At 41.2% G+C, this 9,258-nt stretch overlaps 1 long non-coding RNA gene across 1 annotated transcript; it reads left to right on the top strand.

Annotated features, from left to right (window-relative positions):
- The first annotated feature begins 231 nt into the window (after positions 1-231).
- On the top strand, positions 232-9,036 carry LOC125358750. The gene is made up of 3 exons (XR_007212388.1): positions 232-243; positions 762-764; positions 8,726-9,036. It is a non-coding gene; the product is annotated as an uncharacterized LOC125358750 (long non-coding RNA).
- Positions 9,037-9,258: the final 222 nt, after the last annotated feature.

Raw genomic sequence — 9,258 nt, forward strand, 5'->3', positions numbered from 1 at the left:
AGCCTCTCTCTGCTTTCCGGAGCCTCGGTTTCCTAATCTGTAAAGAGGATTGCCGAAAGCCTATACCTTACAAAGTTGTCGATACATGCGTGAGCTTACAGTACACTCACTGCACAGCAAAGAGAATGGGTGTTCATCTTGCTATTGTTGTTGTTCTGACACAATTCTTCTCTTTTAATGATTAGTCACATTCTGATGGGTTTCTTTTGGAAAACACCTTTCACTATTACAGGGAGAGCTACTGTTGAAAGTTACGTAGGCAGCAGCCGCATTGGAAGGACCCCACCAAGAGATCCTATAAGTGGCGGCAGTTCAGTGTGGCAGCAGTTCAGTGTGGCAGCTAGTCTCCTGTGACATACACAGCGGAAGCAGGCACACCTGGGGGGGAAGGTACTTATAGTCAGGAGGCCATGATTTTGTCCTAGACCCTGCCTGTGCCTCTGCTTCCAACCTCTACAAAGAGAAGAGCAAAGACAGACTATTGAAAAACTATGGAAAAGTTCAAGTGAGAGAACCCCTGTTACAAAAAGAAACAAGTCTTTGTTATAATCAAACATTAACTGTAGGCTAGCCACAATCACTGTCATCATCAGACATCATTGTTGTTGTCGTCATCATCAGCATCATCATGCTGTTTGCTAAGCCACAACACGAATCTGACAACTACTCACTGAATGTCACTGTGAACCAAACAGTGTGTGGTTTAAATAAAAACAACAACTGGATTTCACAGCCCAAAGAATTGTAATCTTCACAATGAGGGAGTGCACACAGACACAGAGATACTGACAAACCCTGACAAATCCTCTGAAGGAAAAGATTAGGAACAACTGACTTTGGGGGTTATCAATGGCAATACTAGGTCATAGTTTCAAGATTTTTTTTCTCCTGCATTGAACATAACAAAAGTATTATACCCCAAGAGTAATTATCCTTTCCTATAGTATTAAAGGTTTGCGTATATACACCTTCTAGCCTTTTCTACACAGAACTCAAAAGTGTTACTGAGCCTTACTTTTAGATAAAGTTACAGGAATGAAATGTTCCATCTATTTTCAACCCAAATGGAAAACTAGCTAAAGTGTATGTATATCCTAGACATACAAATTAAAATAGGAAAGTGATAGAAACAAAAAAGCAAAACAAAACCAAAGGTGAAAACCAGACAGCTCACCCTTATATCAGTACTGGCAAGGACTCACTGTCTTTGTGTCCATTCTACACGACGAACCATCAGTACCACAAGGATCTCAGAACACAGCATAGAGGTGCAGATCTATGAAGCTGCTCGGTGAACAGGATGAAAATGCCATCATCATACTGAAGACTCAGAAAGGCTTCCATCTGACCAGGCACACAGCGAGCAACAGGTGACTCCCAAGTTTAAACTTTATCTGAATTTGTTCCACAACTCTATTAGTAGAGTTTTCCTTTACTTCTCCCCATAGTTGGCCTAATGATAGAAGACGCACAACTGTAATTACATCTACATTTTATTAAGAAGCCAGTGAGTCACCAAAAGTACATGCTAGAATATAGGTTTTATTGTTTTTCATTATGTATTGTGTGCTTCATTGCCTTGAGAGTCATGTTTTTCATCGGGGGAGGAGTTATAAGTATGGAATACCTATTTGGTGGAGGACATACCTTTTTGTCAGGATTTTGTATGTACCAGAAATCACTCTACTCTGGCTATCTGAAGAGAATGGTACATTACTCTTTACAGGGAATAAAGACTTAAACTTTCAAGATAAAAGATGCAGAATGGCTCCTTCTCAAGAAAACAGTCACCTAAACCACACAAAGCAGTTGGTCCAAGAGGGTTTGGCAAACTTGGAAAAACACGCGAAACCAAATGGCTCCCCTTCTTTCTCAATGCCACATTTTAAGCGATGCTTTCCAAATAATATTTTGGGTGGCAGTTCCACTTAACACATGCTATTCCAATCCAGCAAAGTAAAGGATATCTATCCAACTTGAGGCCAAACTTTTTTCCTATTTTACCCATCATTTGTCACTCTGAAACCAACTCAAACTCCACCTTGGGAGCCCACGTTCTGAAAACAAATATGAAGAACACAAAAGAAAACTGTCTCACTCATCTTAATATAACCCCCAAGGATAAACATGGCAGAAACGTGTACAGTTGCAAAGGCTAGTTTGTTTCCTCCTCCCCACAAAATGAGATGACACAGAGGACCTAACTATACAATCCTGCTTATTCTAGGTCCCCAGAGCAGTACCGACTGTCCAACTACATTTATATGGCAGCGCTGCCCTGGTTACCTGGCTACCTCAATTATTCCTCATGTAAGAAAATGAGGTGAATTTAGAGCAGCTGGGTGTGATGGTTCACACCTGTAATCCCAGCTCCTCTGAGGCTGAGGTAAGAGGATGATAATTCAAGGGCATGGAAAAGACATGAGACCCTTCCTGAAAACAAAACTGAACTAAAGTCAAAAGGTTACAGGATGGCTCAAGTGCTAGAGCACCTGCCTAGCAAGCACAAAGTCCCGAGTTCAATCCCAAGTACTATTAAGAAATTCCATTTCTCAGATGAGGAAATTAAGTCTTACAATAGCAAAATACTTAGAACAAAGGGTTAGACAGCTAACAAATGATTCAAACTGTGAGCACACAGCCTGTGTTTATTATCCCCGGTTGAGGTAACAGAGCAACTCTATACCATCATATGTAGCAGAGGGAAATCATCCAGAACGCCATGTGAATAACTCTCCTGAAGATAACACAGCTAAGTAGACTTTAATGTGAAATTCTGAATCATGAGACTTTATTTCTTTTGTTTCTGGAAACCAGGACTCCAACACTCAGCTCAAGGGCTGGAGCTCTACCACCCGAGCCACGCTTCCAACCCCAATTATGAGACTTCAAGTCCTATCCAACACAATATCCTTAATACACTTCTTTGGGATCAGTGGACAGAAAAGATAGGAAAGAAATAAACCAACAAAACCAGAAAGGCTTCCCTGTGGAGATTCATTCAGGCGTGTCTCCCTTTGTGATACAGCTTTCCTCTAAATATTGCCAAGTTCTTTTCCTAACTGTGATTAGAGTGCTCTCGAGAATAGCCACATAGAAATTCACCTATGCGCTAATAAGACATGGTGGTCAGAAACACAACTGATCCATCATTGCCCCACACTTCTCTCCTGAGCACACAGAAGGATGATAAAGAGCTAAAGGAAATCTACCTAAAAGTCCCAAAGAATAAAACAGCTAACAAAACTATAGCTGGAGCTAGTGATCCTCAACTGGAAGTGGGCGGGGGAGAGGGGAGGAGATAGTATCAAGAACTGTTTGGATTTGGGGTTGTCATAACAACTGGGTACACCCAGGAATGCCAAGTACCCTGCAAGATATAGCACACACAAGAACTGTTATGTCTCAGACTCCGGGTGGTGCTCTGATGGGAGAAACACAGTCATCAATTAGCAAGCCCTACATAACGGAGAAATGCCATCTCAAAGACATGGAGCAGGTCCTAGCAAGGAACAGACACCCCACCGGCACGGAGCAGACACCTAGTAAATACCCAGGCAGTGAGTGGATCATGTGTTACTCAGTCAGAAGGATAGTAAGAAATAGTTCATTATAGTAAGAAAGGAAAGTAGGATACGAAGTTACAAACACAAGATAATAATGTGAAATCATACCTAGGAAAGAGTAGGAAAAAAATATGGTAAAATGTTGGGGTATTTTTGCTATTGGGTGTCCCATAATAGTGAGAGAATTAATTATTTTTCCCTTTACTGTTTAAGTATAGTATTATTTATGATAAAATAAAAATTCTTTATCAGATTTAATTAGCCATCCAAGACCTAGAACACCGCTGACTGTAACTACTCCTAATAAATGTGATCAAGGCGTTTTTAAAGAGAGAGTAATTGTTGACTGTCTTGGGTATTTCCAGATAGAATTCTCGCCATCACCTCCCAATTGTTGACTCCACAGGGAAGCAAGTCAACCATCGACAGCTCCAGACCAATCAGGACGAACACTGTTCCTGGGCACCTCCCACATGTGTAAGCAAACTGCCATGGCCTCTCCCAGGCAGCTCCAAGTGGGAAGTCCTGATGTTCTCCATCCATGCCTTCTACCTGTGGGCATCCCCTGACCTCCAAGACCCCGCTGCAACCCCTATGCCACCCGGCCCTGGCCGGACCACATCGGCCTCAGACATCCTCACGCCCAACTCCAGACCCCGCGTCATCTCCACTCCCAGTTCTCTCCTTCCCACCCAGGCAAATGGCAGCCACTCCCTCATCTCCCAGAAGCATCTCCCAGTAGTAGTTTTATGGTGTTGGCTAAAATAGTCACACTTCATGGAGGGAGCAGCTAGGCTTTTTTTTTAAAATTTAATTTAAAGGTAATGATTAGTATAGAAACTAAATTCCATCCTTAACATTTGTACCAAAACACATCTTAATGGCAAGAGGGACGGGGAGAGGATGGTAAATGTTAACATGTGGAAGGAACCATCTGGAAGCGCACCATCAAAGGAGACCTAGTATGCAGGAAGTGTCACTGCCAACATGAAAAAACATCTTACACTGTAGGGCTGTGGAATATAACTCAGGGCTATAGCACTTGCCTACCATGTTTGAAGCCCCAGGCTAAAATTCACTAAATAAACATCACAGAAATCTGCCCATATAAAATGTCTTTTTCTTTTTTTTCTTTTTGTCTGGCCCTGGGGCTTGAACTCAGGGCCTGGGTGCTATCCCTGAGCACTTTTGCTCAAGGCTAGAATTCTACCACTTTAAGCCACAGAGCCACTTCTGCTGGTTAATCGGTGATAAGAGTCTCTGGCTCACGGACTTTCCTGCTTAGGCTGGCTTTGAACCGCAATCCTCAGATCTCAGCCTCCTGAGTAGCTAGGATTACAGGTGTAAGCCACCAGCACACGTCTATAAAGTGTAATTTTCCTATTTACAGGGGGAAAATGGCTCTTTGTGGAAAGACTCTAGAATAAATTATTTTGTGACTAAGAGAAGGTTTCTTATTTTACTGTAGTCCTAGTGATGTATACACACAACCCAGTTTGAGATGCACAGGGCCACATAACAATACGGCAGACAGGTTTTGAAAAATAGATGTTGTGATAACTCAGTGTCAGACACTACTATTCTTTAACTAGGTATGTTAGTAACAAGGCACATGAAAGGGAAATGACTGGAAATGGTTTACTCGTCATCAGATGACAATCCTCAAGGGAATATTTATCTTTTGCTGCATTTATAGCAGATGAAATGAACTTAATCTAGCACTGCAATTCACACCTTTAATCTCATCTGCTTAAGAGGCAGAGATCAGGAAGAGCCTGATGTCTCAAGGCCAGCCAGAGCGAAATGTCATCGATACCCCAATACTCACCAATACTTGGGAATGATGGGGAGTGCCTGTGATTCCAGCTATGCAGGAAGTTTGGGATGATAAGATCACGATAGAAGCAAAGCCCTGGGCAAAAACACAAAACTCTACGTGGGAAATAGTTGAAATAAAAAGGGCTGGAGTTACAACTCAAGTGACAAAGAACCTGCCTAGCAAGGGCAAATTCCCGAGTTCAAACCTACTACTATCAAAAAGAAAAATAACAGAAAAAAAAATCTCTGTCTTCCCCAACAGAATTTTCAAGTTAGCTATATACATAACTTAAGCTTTTCTACTAGCCACATTAAAAAGATTTTTTATAGCAATAGATAAATCTAATATTAATGATATATTTCATCCAATGCTGCAATACAATGGTGTCTGACATCAAGTATGCACAGGCATTGATTGCAGGGCATGGAGCCAGGACCAGAATCCGAGCGGGGTAGGTGCAGGAAACTAGAACTGGGCATGGAAAAGTGCAATGTGTAGGATTGTCTTGCCACATCCTGTAGAAAAGAACTTTGCTAAAGAAACACGTATGAGTCTCTCTCAGAGAACTGTCAATATTATAAAACCTGACTATATTTATTTCTACATGCAAGGTCTCTACCAGATCTAGATAGGAATTCTAAGAGATTTCTATATTACACATAGCTTTCACCTCCAAAACTACAATTGCCTCTTTAAATTCTTGATGAAACTACCACTCACCTGTTAATCTTATTTTTCAGTGCATTACAGGTGTAAGCCACCAGCTCAGCTATAAAATGTTCCTGCCCTTTGGTCTTATTCACAGTTCCATCATCTATGATACTTCCCAGGAACTCTGAGCCCTGATGAACTCTTTCATTAGGAAATTACTATATGAAGGATACTATTGACACATCTTACTCTCCCTGTTGTGCTTGGTAAAACACACCTACAGAGTCCAAAGAAAAGTGTCTAGAGATGAGAGATTTTGTATAGCCTTGAGCTTGAGTCATGGATGCAGTTTTCTCTGGCTGGGTCCCCCCCACCCCCCCACCCCCGATTTTCCTTCTGCAGCAATGGTGCAATACCAGGGTGTAACACAGCGCCCTCCAGAGGATCCCAGAGAAACAGCACAAATTTCTGTTCTCTCTCCCAACCACAGAGCAAGTATTAAAGTTAAAGAACTGGAACAGTCCCAGGCTGGGCGGCAGATCCTCAAATTCTGAACACTTAAATCTCTTCTCATTTCCATAAAATTCTTTCATTTCCAAGTATGGGTCTGATGAGTGCCCAGAACATGGAAAACACTCACAATCAACTGTAACTCAAGCACAGCAAAATGAAAAGGTCTGGGAATGGATGTTTGGCTCATAGTTCTCTTTTCTTTAAGAAAAAAAAAAGCCATATTTTAAAAGAATTCTCCATTCTTATTTGTAAACTATAAAGTAAAAGTGTCATGTTTTGATCCCAACAATGACATAGCTCACCTCACCTGAAGCAATTCTGAGCCTGTACAAAACCATACACTACAAGGCTAAGAAATTGCTTCCTAGCCTCCATGACTATGATATTTAATCTTGTACTCACAAGGCAGGAGAGACTTTTAGTGTTACCACCAACTAAGGCAACCACAAAACCTTGACAACACCAGCAGTACACACACCTCCAAAACCACTTTTTCAAGCGAAGCTAGAAGCGATTATTACAAGGTAATTTCTAATACTGAGAATCAGTATCTATACATAAAGCACCAGCTGAAATAGATCGTCAGAATGAAATTTCCTAAACTGATTAAAGTAAAATGTGAAACATCACAGTTTATACAAGACAAGAAACATTTGGCTGCAAATGGTTTTATAATTTTGCTAATTAAAAATTACCCCATTTTCACTTCGGATTCATGATGGAACAGAAACAAGAATAACCTCACCATGCCAGAAACACGAGCAAATGATTAAAGTTCTCCTCTCAAGAAAAAAAAAAAAAACCCGTTAAAAGTTGGCAAAATATTTCATTAGGCTACAAATCAAAATCCGTCTGTCCTTGACATCTTTTTAATGTCTTCCAGATTCCAGATCTACTTTTTTTAATCAATCACTGAATCGCTCACAAATTAAAATATGCTAAAATATTATCCATCTTGGGCTGCTAAAATGCTCTATTCATAAAGTATCACCTTCAGAACCCCTATACATAAGCAATGGACCTATAATACCGTGTTCAGATTGGTGTATTCTATATATTTCACAAGGAGAAAACTCTATTCCCAGAATCATGCATTCACCAGTAAATCTCCATGTGAAAAATATAAATAAACATGTAAAAGGGCCCACCGTGAACTCTCCTGTGGAGTTTGCCAAGTGGAAAGGGGCACAACCGTGATTAGAAATAAAAACCATGCTTCAAGCTTCTAAGGTGTTAACAACAAAATATGCTTTCCAAAAAAAAAAAAAAAAAAACACAAAAACCAAGAGGGTGTAAGAGGCAGGGAGGTTGACTGATGAACAAGTATTTCCCTGCAAAGCTAATGAAGGCAATGTTTGTAGCACACAGTATTTGTTTACTAGTGTCTTCCCGAGCCCTCCATGAGCCATAGGCGTCAGTCTGCATTAATGGCACTGAAAACCCGGGACCCTTCCAACTGCAAGTTACAGTAGTCACTGTGTCAGTGGAAACAATGACTCACAGGCGTGCAACCTGGGATGAGCTGTGGCAGCACCTGACGTGTGTCACCAGTGTGTCATGTGACGTGGCTGTTGCCATGGTGAACGCTCCATGTTCAGGAAATGTGTGAAGACTCATAGACGGCACCCAGCCATCCTTCCAGATCTCCATGCCCACGGATGGATTTTGGAATCTCTTTTTTATTGCCGATAACATTGTGATTGGCTTCCTGTCTGGGAATCTTACTGGGAGGAGCAAGAGGAAGAGGAAGGAAAGTCCCTTGGGAAAGCAGAAAGAAAATCAAGTGTGTTATCTTTAATGTGTGTGTGTGGGGGGGGGGGTGTCAAGGGGGAACTCCACCATACTGAGATATTATTTCTTTCCATGAAATAAAAGCAGGTTATCCTAAATGAGGAGGGGAATCATTTTTTATGTTAGTTTACAATTTCCATGCATGAAACAAAGGATAAAGTGAAGGAAACCAGAAAACTCCATCATTTCTTAGGCAGAAGACATATCATATAGTTTAAAGATACTGTTTAAGAATGTATAATCCTGATCACGTGTATCTAAACACCCTCCCTACAAACTTTTCTAAGCCAACTCTCCTAAATTTCAAATTTTGTTATCTCAAAATAGGGAGAAATATAGTAACAGGCTCATAGCAGTGAGGCCAAAATGACTGAGAGCGACCAAGGAGGCCTGAGCACAGTGCTGGTCTACGCCAAACTCTGGCTGAAGGTACGAGGCACCTGGCCCAAGACAGAGATGGGTCTACTCCCGCAAGATTGGTTTCTGGATGAGAATTTACTATTCTTTATCACCAGTCTCTGTATGTGCCAGCTTCCCAGATTTGAAATTTAGGAAGTAGGTTAAGGAAAAGTCAAAACACTTCACTTCCAATTGATAAAGGCAATTTGGTGAGAAAAAGGCACCTTCGAGCAAATTCTATAGAAATGTGGATACATGCACCAAAATATTCTTCTCAAGGTACTGTGGCCTTGGGACACAGAAATCCAACAGGAAAAAGGATTGTGAGGAGTTGTGAGTCCAGAGGAGACTCAAGAAGGGCCTAGGAAAGTACTCAAAAGTGGTCAAAGGTATAATTGGTTTCCTCAAAGACTCAAGTTCAACCCCAGAGTTATTCAAATGCACTGAGTCACAACACACAAAATACCACGTACAACATTCATGGCTTTGGACAGCAGGCTACATTCATCCCTTGAATAT

This window comes from Perognathus longimembris, chromosome 10, assembly GCF_023159225.1.
Source record: "Perognathus longimembris pacificus isolate PPM17 chromosome 10, ASM2315922v1, whole genome shotgun sequence".
Lineage (NCBI taxonomy): Eukaryota > Metazoa > Chordata > Mammalia > Rodentia > Heteromyidae > Perognathus > Perognathus longimembris.